The sequence below is a fragment of the Pinus tabuliformis genome, chromosome 9 (assembly GCF_031772625.1).
Source record: "Pinus tabuliformis cultivar Carrire ecotype Pingquan chromosome 9, CPIR1, whole genome shotgun sequence".
NCBI classification, from domain to species: domain Eukaryota; kingdom Viridiplantae; phylum Streptophyta; class Pinopsida; order Pinales; family Pinaceae; genus Pinus; species Pinus tabuliformis.
Window position 1 is genome coordinate 292,489,397 of NC_142307.1, and position 12,132 is coordinate 292,501,528.

At 33.0% G+C, this 12,132-nt stretch overlaps 1 pseudogene; it reads right to left on the reverse strand.

Annotated features, from left to right (window-relative positions):
• Positions 1-217: 217 nt before the first annotated feature.
• Positions 218-10,608, reverse strand: LOC149148332 (LRR receptor-like serine/threonine-protein kinase FEI 2; annotated as a pseudogene).
• Between the last annotated feature and the right edge of the window lie 1,524 nt (positions 10,609-12,132).

The following is a 12,132-nucleotide window of genomic DNA, read 5'->3' on the forward strand; positions in this document are numbered from 1 at the left end:
GGGCAAGGTTTCTATTATAGCAATGAATTATATTGAATGCTTTGCACCATTGTTACTCTGGAGAACACACCGTGATTTATTTGCGGAGAGCCATTGGCTCACAAATATATACAAGCAGACCAGAAAAACACAACTGAAGCCGTGAAGAGTTTATGACCAAGAGGAAAAAAATAGTTGCCAAAACGGGTATGGAAGGCCTGGGATTGAATTTATCTGGTCACTCTGAATTAGATACATAAAAGTCATTAAGGTATGGAGACACACTGTATCTTCTTCTAGGATCTGAACTACTTGGTTTATTGTTGGACGTTCTTGAGGATTGGAAGTTATGTACCTCACAATGATTTGTAGAACCGCCTATACAACCACAATCGCAACGCGTATCAACAATTTCTTCCAGCGTATTTTTCCTCAAATAGTGTGTTCACCTGCATTTGGAATGGGGATATCAATGTCATAGTGTGTATTCCATTCTATACTCAATTAGAAATGCAGTTGTCTAATCATGATGGTGAAGCTAAAGCTAGTAGTCAAAAATTGCATACTGGGCATTTTAAATCACAAGAAGTTCTTAGATTACTAAGACTTTAAAATTAAATTTTCATGGTATCTATGACTTTAGTTAAATTATCATTTTAATTATAAAATGATAAAATACAACATAAATTACCCATCCAACAACATTCAAACCTTTCATTACAAATTATTGGCATGTTGGCCATTTTGCCACTAAGCAACTCTAACAGAGCAACTCCAAAGTTGTATACATCAGATTCCTCTTTTGCTCACCCACTTTGTAGATACTCTCTCAATTGAGAGTCATTGGATAAAAATATATGACTACCTTTGGTGATATAGAATCTCTAAATCCTAAAAAGGGGTAAAACTAAAGGAAATCGGTACTTAGTGCCAAGCAACGAAATTTGCCAGCTATAATGGTGGCCACATGTGTCTCATCGTCTTCCTTGGAAGACCGAAGTCTGATACATGTGACTCCAAATTCTCAACCATCAATATATTGTTGGGCTTTACATCACGATGTACAATGCGAGGATAGAAATCATGGTGCAGATAAGCCAGATTTCGATCTGCTCCAAATGTTATTTTCAATCGAGCACTCCATTTGAGAGTTGATTCTTTTTTTCTATGGCTTGGACAAAATTGCTAGGACTATTTGCAAATTGATTCCAAACACCAAAACTCTAGACGCCAGACAATATTGAAAATATTATAACTTACCTTAAAATCATAACTAAAGTCATCTTGAAGGACTTCCATGAATTTCACAAATTTAGCATTGCCAATATACTAACCATGTAGTAACTCGTCCAAGCTTCCCAGAGGCAAGTAGTCATAGATAAGAAGTTTGGCCGATGGACAATTGCAATAACCTCACAAATTCACAAGGTTTCTATGTTTGATGTTTTCCAGAATCTCAAGCTCTCTTTCAAAGAGGCAATCTGATCTTTACCCCATTGTTCATAATTTTCTTCACTGCAAACGCACTATTGTCATCCATCACCAATTTCTACACGGTACCAAAGCCTCCAAACCAAATGATATCAATATCATCAAGTGTTTCAATTCTCTTTATTATATCCTGAGATGTATGTGGCTGATCTCCATGGAACATGACCAGGTTAGCATCTGTGATATAGCACATTTGAGAGATATTTTTATCAATTTCCACCTGATAAGTTGAAAACAAGTTGAAAGAGATTAGCAAATATACTTGATGGATATCTGTTTCTGTAGGAGCTGTTGCTCCATTTTAGTGTAAGGTTGCTTGACCCCATCATTCTTGTACAAAAAATAGTACTATAAGAAGAACAGGAGAGCAAGAGCCTTGCCCATTGTCATCATTACTCTGATGAGGATTATGTTTGAAACTCGCTCTGATGGCTTAGTTGATGCTGATAACATCCAAAGAATTTAGTAAATCAGAGTCAAAATATATCAAGATAAGTTCCAAATTGTCCAAGACACTACGCAACAACAGTGGCACAAGGGTAGATTCAAGTTCAAAACTCTTGGTAGGGAAAGGGCAAATGAGCATATAAGACACCAATCTGAAGTCTTGGATATATTCCCTAGATCTACATCACAATATGAGTTGTATATTATAGCAGGGAATCCCAATGAATTCTTGCAAAGTGTGTCCAGTCGTTGACCACATAAATCCAAGTTGCCCAGTAACCTGAAAATGACGTCCAAGAAGTTATCGTCTTAGATTTTACAACAATAAACATGTTTCCAAAACTCATACAGAAAATTATTTGAATTTAACAAGAATATTATTTTCCTACTTGAAGTAAGTACAACTACAATCCCGCACATGAAAGGGCTCCATTGAAGAAACTATTCACATATGTGATAAAACTATGAAACGACACAAGGCCTAGACAGCCCCAGGAATGCAAATATAAAAAAGAAATGGCAAAAAGGTCTTCTTGGAGTAGTTGCCTATGTAAGAAGTGAGCCTCAAGCAAAACCTCTAGGAGAATACCAACATATGGCTCATACGCTCTGTACCAGGACTTGGAAACAATGTCTAGTAATGCTCTGAGTTACATGGAATATTCTAAAATTTAGAATCGAGTTACACTTAGTTAAATTAGACTGAGAATATGTGTGTATGCATTGAAGAAGACTCCTTGCACTGTAAAGACCAAGGCCCTCTCATACCACTTGGGTTTTTCCACCTCCATAAATGTCAGAGGTGCATCCTCTCTTTCTCAGCTTCTTCTAAAAGTGCTTTTATCCATCCACCACTGTGCTGAAATTTTCTGAGGGACTTGCAGTTGGGGAGCATTCCTCCACTGCGGCTTAACAGAAAAGCACATTTTCATGCAAAAATATAGAGCCCTAAGTTTAATGGTAACCAATTAGAGCTGCAGCTTCCCTCAGTTATTTTCCTTGGTAATGAATGTCCTGCAAAATCATAAACATGAGACAACAAATGATTAGCTCATAACAAAAAAATAGGCGGTGAATGAAGTTAAACTGAAACAGAGTGAAAAGACTGAATACAAATGCTTCACTGAAATCACATTGCTCAGGAAATTAGAGTCTAAATGAAATGAAAACAAAATGCCAAGATATGCCCTCATGAAAGAAACAAAAATATTTGATAAGGGTTAGCTTGAGCCCTAAACCTTAAATGAAACTAACAGAAAATGTGATAAACCCTGTCCCTTAAACCCTAATGCAATTGTTCGAAGGAAAACAAACTACAGAATCACTGTACTTACCTAAATTTCCTTTGTAATGAGCACAAAAGGCCATCTCAAATAAAAAAAATAAAAATAGAAATAGAAATAGGGGGGCCTTTCAGAGTTTAAAAAGATTTGGAGGATTTGAAAATATCCGACACGTCAAAAACAACAGTAAGCATCGCTATTATGTTTTCCGAAAACTCGAGTATAAACATTCCACAGACTGCGAAGGAGTTGTCTATAATGCGACTTTTTGAGATTCCGGTGACGGAATCCGGCGGAAGAAATTGAGATGAAATCATGATTTGTTGCAGTTAAAATGGTTTTTTAACTGCATATTCGGATTCAGCACCCTGAAAAACCCCTGGGACGCTTTCATTGTGCAGAAACTAGTTATCAAACTTGGATTTCAATAAATTACTGCCGGATTTTCACCGGAAAAAATCACCGGAAAGGCTTTCAAAAAGTCGCGTTAAAGACTACGGCGACTGCGAATATTCCATCCAGCTGTGATCCACACATATAATACATCTAGTTGTATGTATATACATCTCACGGGGTATTTTATTGTTGAATTATTATTTAATTATCTTATTTATATAAGTTAATATATTAATGAATGTAGAAAAGCAATAAAACCACTGTGACAATCGGTGGGCACTAATCTAAATCATAAGATTGAAAATTGTGTATATAATGAAAAAAATCTTATAGTAATATAAATGCGGACAAATATTTATTAATTGTAAATAAATTTAATTACAATCTTTTTAATTAAATCTTAACCTTTGAAAATATTAGATACATATTTATAATATTAGGAATAAAAAATAAATTTCCGATATTAAAAATTATAATTTATTAGTAATAAAAAATAAATTTCCGATATTAAAAATTAAAAAAGTTATAAGGATGCCTATCTGCATAAAATTAAAAGTAAAAATTCCGATATTAAAAATTAAAAAAATTATAAGGATGCCTATCTGCATAAAATTAAAAGGTGAAGATTGAGAATTGCGTTTATGTAGTACGATACTTAAGATCCAAAAATAAAATTAAAAAAAGAAGATACCAACCGTTTTTGTGGGGGAGGATTCGAAAATATCTTGCGTGTTGAATTTAGGATGTCGCGGCCAAAGCAACGCTTTGTGCAAAGCGGAGGACATTTGGTTAAGTTTTGGAATGTTGGGATGAATGGATGCTCAACGTGAATGGTGCCTTAGCCGTCATCTAGGAATCTTTGTATTTAGTGGTGGTTTAGAAAGTACATCAAAATTGTATAAAAAATTAGATTAAACTTCAATTTTAATTTTATAATGGATCAATTTTTTATTATTATTTATTTTAACAATAACGTACGTAAGAAACAATCATCATTATAAGAAGAAAAATAAAAAATTAGTAAATTTTAATAGTTTTAACTAAGTTAATTAACCATTTAAAGTATATAATTGTGACTTTGATTTTGCAATCAAATTGTATAAGATAATACTCAACTCAAATGCTCCTCGTTAAATATAGTGAACAAATACCTATGTTTTGAGACAATTTTATTCTTATTTCACTTCTATTTCTTAGTATATGGAATTTGGAAATAATGTTTACATTAGTAAATTGATAGATTAGGTTGGTTGGTTATTGAAATATATTGAGAGATTTTCTCAATAAGGTTCTCCTTGTTTGGAATTTGTTGGATCTCATGAGCACTATTTATGTGGCTTGTAATTTGACTTTCAAAGTAATATATACAAATTATTTTTGTTTAGCTTTGGGCTAGTGTTTGGAGACTGTGGATCTATGCTTTGTGAGGTCCAAATCATGGTAATGGTGTTGTGCTAAAGCGGGGAGATTTGTGAGTTCCAAATCATGGTAATAGTGTTGTGCTAAAGTGGGGAGAGAATAATAGAAGGTCTAGTGGAGATTCTCAAAGAATCCATGTGCCTAATGGCTAACATTTTTGTCATTTTCAAGACTACTATAACTTCCCGCATCAAGTTTGTTTGTTGCCACCTAGATTTTTTTGAGATGTGTGTAATTTTCTATTCTATTTGTAAAAGGTGAAGAACCAATAAATGAACATACTAAATTGTGGTTCTCCTTAGGTGCTAAGAGAACGTATTGCTAGTTTTATTGTGTGAGTTTGTTATATGTTAATGGGTTTTGTTGTGCTTCGGGCTTCAAGAGCGTCATTTATAGGTTATGTTATGAGATCCATGTGTGTAGAAAGGTTGCTTGAATAATTCACTGTTGGATACAGTCCAATATCGATATTGTCCTTCTGGAGATCGAGTTCTCGTCAATTATACAAAATTCACCAAATATGGTTAGAGATTATGTTTTAAATTAGTTGAATGGGAGCTCGAAGATTGTGGTGGTGAAAACACTGTTTTCCTCGAGATTTCAGAGTGGAGACAAGTGCCAAGGAAGACCAGTAAGACAAATGTGACATGTGAATTGTAATTTTTCATTTTTGTATTTTAATCTGTGTGATGATGTAATGTAACCATTAAAAGGGCGACTTACAAATATAACTTACATTAATAAATTGATAGATTAAGTTGGTTGGTTGTTAAAATTTGTTGAGAGATTTTCTCAACAATATTCTCCTTGTTTGGAATTTGTTGAATCTCATACACACTATTTATGTGGCTTGTAATTTGTTTTTAAAAATAACATATACAAATTATTTTCGCGTATGATCTGTGTGCCATAATGGCTCTTCCAATTTCTTTGTATGTAATGAATATAACATAATCACGAAAATTATTTATATTATGAAAGAATAATATCCTTTAGAAAAAAAATATGCATATAAATAAATTTGGAAGTTCTAATTATCTTAGGCCCTTTTTTAATATTGGACCATGGGCACTTCTAATAATAAATGGAGAATGGGCATTATGATTGAGGAATCACTATGCCCACACAGCTGCTGCATCTAACAACTGGAGTTGTAATATGGGACTTCAATTATTTTGAAGCAATGTTCATCAAGGAAACTGAATAGAAAAATGTCAAGCCAATGTGAACGTCTTAATTCTTTGGGAGTATTTGTAAGTTTAGGGAAAGTCAAATTACAAATTCTTAATTCTTTGGACAAATTACAATGTGAACGTCTTAATTATTTGGGAGTATTTGTAAGTTTAGGGAAAGTCAAATTACAAATTTTTAGTTCTTTGGACAAATTACATTTGCTTTCTTTGTGGTGAGTTTCAGAGCAATAACGGTGAAAACACAATTCAAAAATTACAAATAAGTTGTTACGTGGAAGAAAACACACAGAAATTAGTTAATTACTCATAAGTCAGAAAGATTTGGATTTGTTTTTATATTTTATTTGAATAATTTATTTTTTTTAGCAAATACTTGTTATAAATTTTGGAATATTTTAGCATATCTTTATCGAATTTAGTTATAATCTAACTTGATTTGTTGAAATAAAAAATTTGAGTGATAAATTCTTCACAATTTAATGCTTCAAGTTTTTTTTCCAAAATTCCTGATCCATTTATACAATAAAAATAACATTTTAGATAACAAAACATCACAAATATATATTTTCATATATAAATATATATATTTATTAATACATAAATATATATTTATATGAATCAGAAATATATAAATATACATTTATTTATTAATACATGGATATATATTTATATGAATTAATTAATTTCATCCATTATTTCTTTATTTTTAATTATATATATATATGATTATATATTTATTATGAACACATATATTTTTTTAATCTTTCTTTTTTACTATTCATTAATTTTTATTGGAAAATAGATTTTTAATTATTATTATTATTTTTTTAACCTTTAATAATATTTATTAACTTTTAGAAGTTTTTTTGGTAAAATTTCATTGATTATCCATATTGCTTGTTGTGATCAGACTCTAACCACATTGGAAATTATGATGCATCGGCTAATGCAAGGTTTCGTGCAAATCGGGCGTGCGTTTTGGAATGTCAGGTATTCAATGTGCTTATAAATCGGTGAAAGAGGGATGAATGGATGCTCAACGTGAATGGCACCGCCTTACCCGTGTTGTACAGTTTATCAAATGGAATCTTTATATTTATATTTAGATTGTTGTTTAAAAATAATTCAAAAGGTATAAATTTAAATATTTTATTTTTTATTTTTTAGTGTAAAATATTGTATAAAATTTTAATAAGTATAATTTGAAATTTTTTATAATTGTAAATATTTTTAATTTATTGATATAATTTGTTTTGAAGTATTTTATTTAATTTAAAGAAATAGAAAATTAAAAATAAATTAAAGTAAAACTTAAAAAATAAATAAATAAATAAAAAGATTAATTCACTTTTATTTTAAATATATAGAAGGTAAAATGAAATAATATTTAAAAGTAGAAGAATATTAAAAAAAAAAAATTATTTATGTTGTTAATATAATATATTTACAAATATCTGATAATGATGATTAAAGTGTATTAAGATTTATATAGTTTATAGGATTTTATGGCAGTAGGAGATTAAATATTATGCTAAAAAAGAAGTGAGAGAAGCTCTCCCAAATTACCATAATTTCATTGAGTTAAAAAGTTAAGAAGTTTGGTAGTGTGACAAATATTTGGAAAATCTAGTGTGAATGTAAGATGAACAATCTAAGAGAAAGTGCTTTTCATCTTCAACCCTCCTAAGATTCCACAAGTGAAAAATTCCTTCCTCACATGTCCTTCCTCACATGATGTTTTGGGAGCCCAATTTCACTATGAAGCTCATGAGAATCAATTCTACTCACGAAAGTGTTCATTTTCTTCTTAACACTAGTGAAGACAGAGATAATTTTGATTTTCAATATTGGGGTTGGTCTCCTCTTGATAATATTATAGTTTCGTTTTTCCTTCAACTCTTTAATTCCCCACAATTTCTCCCTAAATATGGAAAAAAATAACATTTTTAATATTATTTGAATTTTGCAAGATGATCTCTACCTTTATTCCTCAATGTTCTATCTTCATTTGAGTCGAAACCTTGGGGTTTTTTACTAAAGTTAGAAGCAATTTTAAGAAACATCTTGACATCCATGTTGTACAACTTCTTCTTATACCAGTGATACTCATGCTTTCATGGATTTGTTCAATCAAGGCCGATCATCCTTATGCCTTTCATTTGAGTCGAAAGTGTGGTGTTTTTTACTAGAGTTAGAAGCACTTTTAAGAAACATCTTGGCATCCATGTTGTACAACTTCTTCTTATACCAATCATACTCATGATTGCATATTCTCACATCCATATAAAATAATAGGAGTAACAAGACTCTCAAAGAAGAGGTATTTTATTCCAAATCCAAAGACCCAATTGTTTTCAAGCCCGTCATTACATTTCCAACCTCCATTTATCCTTTTCTGAATGTTATAGTTTCAAATGAGTTTATATGGATGTCAATTCCATATATTTGTATGAAGGAACTTCCTCGAAGGAACTCTTGTTCTAACTGAAATTATCATAGGTGATATTTTTGGATTTAATTATAATGAATTTAGCCTTTCCAGTATTTACAATCATATCATTCTTTGAGTAGAAATTTTGGAGGATTCTAAGTTGTTTTCCATGATGGTAATGGTTCTTTGCCAAAAGAACAACATCATCAACATAAGAGAAAAGAGTTATGACCATACGAGTGAATGTGGGGTCAATACAACCATCATCTTCCAAACACTCTTCTAGCTTATTAATGTGCATACAAACACTCTTCTAGCTTATCAATGTACATACCAAAAAGGGTAGAGGATAAGCTATACCATGACTACTCCATTAATAATATGAAAAGGTCATAATAAAATTTACGGATTAATATTTTTTATTAATATTAAATATATCATTTTTAAAAATTTAATTAGCATTATTTATAAGGAAGCTCATATGGTAATTTAAATCTGTTGTGAGTTTTGTGACTTAGCCATTTAAAAGCACTGAAAAGGAAAATAACCCTTTTATAAACCAATCTTAAAAAAATATTTAAGATAATAAAATTGTAACTAATAATAGTGGAAGAGAAATTAATATTTTTTCATTTGAAATTTTAAAAGAATGAATTGTAAATGATAATAGTAAACATTGCAAAATCATAAAAAGTTGAACTTATTTTTAAATTAAAAATAATGTATTCATAAAGCAAAGTCAAAATATAATATATAGATTCAACACAGTGAAAAACACTTAGGACACTTCGATCGTGCAGAGGTTACTATCAAGCTTGTGATGTCAATAGATTCTTGCTTGAATTTAGGAAATTAGACTAGAAAAACCCACCAGAAAAACTTCCAAAAAATCTGACTAAGTAAGTTGGGTTTATTTATTGTTGAATTTTTATTTAACTAACTCATTCATTCAATAATGAACATAAAGCTAACCCGATCAGGATGCGGGCCACCAGTTGGGACAACCTGGGTGTAGTCATGTTTAGTACCTGGGCACTTAATACTGTCGTCCCCCACATGATCAAGGCAGGGGGTGTGGTGACCCTTGGCATGAATGCATGCTGGGGAAGTGGGCAAGGTGGTGGGACAAGAGATAAGGCTGGGTATAATGGCAAGAGAGGTTATTCGACGTGCATCACTAGAATGAAAGCTTGTGGCGAATGGTGGCGAGACAATGCAATGGGAGGACGCTGGAATGGGAGGAACCTAGGCCAAAGACGGACGCTTGCAGACTCCGGGTATGTAATTCTGCTTTGCTTCAACATTGCAATTATGTTTTGGTTGGGGTTTTGCTGGGGGAAAGGAGGGGAATAGTCTGAAAATTTGGGGAATAGAACATTGTTTGTGGCAATGGGGGAGACAATTGCTTCCCATAGCCTGGTTTTGTGTCTATACCTTCTGCCAAATGGGTAAAACCCATGACTGCTGGGGGCGAAACGCTTGCTGCGAGGTTGGGAAGCTCTGCATTCTGTAAATAAGGTCGAGGGAAAGCTTGATAGTGGCACCACAATTCACGAGGGGCATAGGTTTGTAGAGAGGGGTAGGGGAAGCAGATGGTAGGGGGTGGGGACGCAACCACGCCTGTGGCTTGCAAAGAAACTATTGGGGTAGTTGGAAACCTTACGGGAATGATGGCGAGGCCAAAAATTCTGAGTGGAAACCCAATCGGGGGGACCTGAGAGGCAAAGCCACTTATCTTTGGGCCGAGGGAGCAAGGAACTGGAACTATCACAGGCGTGTTGTTAGAATCAAGGAGGGTCTGCGGGCTCGGCTTGAGCCGGGGAGGGATGACCTGCACACAAACACTATTAAGGGGGAAGGGAACAAAGGCGAGCCAAGGGGTGAGGGACAAGGACCTCCCCTCTGGGAGTTGAGGGCTTCGACCCACCCCAGCACGAATGCGGTGAGAAATGGTGGAGAGAAGAATCATGAATAGGAAAGGTGGTGTATTACGAAAATTCTGTGTTTTATTCTAACTTATTTTGGGTGTCATTAGTGTTCTGGAAAATAGGTCATGGCTTGTACTGCGAGAGGTTGTGGGAGTGGTAGGAGAGGTCCGACTCCCCGGAAAGATAAGGGGTCGAGCACGTCGAAAACACGCAAGGGCTAGAAATCAGTAGAAAACCTCATCACTGAACAATGGAGACTTACCGTGGGGGGACGAATGTTGGCATTCGAAAATTGCAAGAAGAATGGGAAGAGGAGGTAAAACAAGGAAGTGAGTAGGAGGAAGAGATGGATAATTGGAGGACTCTAGTTCTAGATCCGGGTAACACCCGTGGGAGAATCACGTAGTTCAAGCAAAAATTGTACTTGTACTGGTTAATGAAGAGTTTACTAGGTAAGGCGATGGAGCATATATCCGTGGGTATGGTGGTGGCACTATAGGGAATGTCAAACTATAAGAAGGACATCGAGAAAATTCTCTTCCAGTTGCATAAATAGGATATTAGGCTGGACAAAATCGACCGCCACATCCCTTGCATTCTGGAGTCGTACGCATCAACCAAGGATCCAACTCACGTCGCATCTACCTCAGAGGATCAGAGGGATTAAACTCATACCCATGCATAATTTTGTCTTAAGTGGTTAGCTTTTAATTTTCATGTTGCAAATGTCAGTTTTTACAGTTATGTAGTGTATGGACATGAGATAGAGATGTATCTAACCTAGATGGAAAGATTAAGATAATATTGTTTTTGGATGGCTTATAATGTTGACCAATAGCCAACAGACTTGGTTTCCCCTCGGAGCAAGTTGAGGCCACCTAATTAATTTGTGTGGTGTAAACTTGCTTATTATATAATAGAAAATAAAATGGACCTACCAAACTTAATAAAAAAAAATAATAAACATAAAGCTAAGCCATTGTTCATATATATAGTATATTTATTGTTGAATCTATATTTAACTAAGTCATAAAGTTAAAATCACCCATTTAATGTTGAATTTTTATTTAATTAATTAGAAAGCAAATCTTTGATCCATGTAGAAAGATTTAAGAGAGAGATAAAACAAAAAATTATAATTGTAGCAATAAAATTAGTAAGAATATTTAAAATTTACAATAATTTCATATAAATAATCACAAATATTTATTTAAAATAAATATTTAAAATAATTTCACAAATTTAAAAGCAACATTTTCCAGTCAATTTTTTTCCGAAGGTGGTAAAACCTATCAACTCAGGTGTCAAACTAACAGTGAGGAGAGATGGCCGCGAATGCTGGGTTGAATTTTCCATTCAATTATTATAACCAAACATATTATATACCTTTAATATTTATAATAAAAAGATTTATAAAATATCACACATTCCTTATCGGCATGAAAATAGAATATAAAGATTGAGAATGGCGTTTATAAAAAGATTTCTAAAATATCACACATTCCTTATCGGCATGAAAATAGAATATAAAGATTGAGAATCGCGTTTATGTCCCAAGTCAGTTA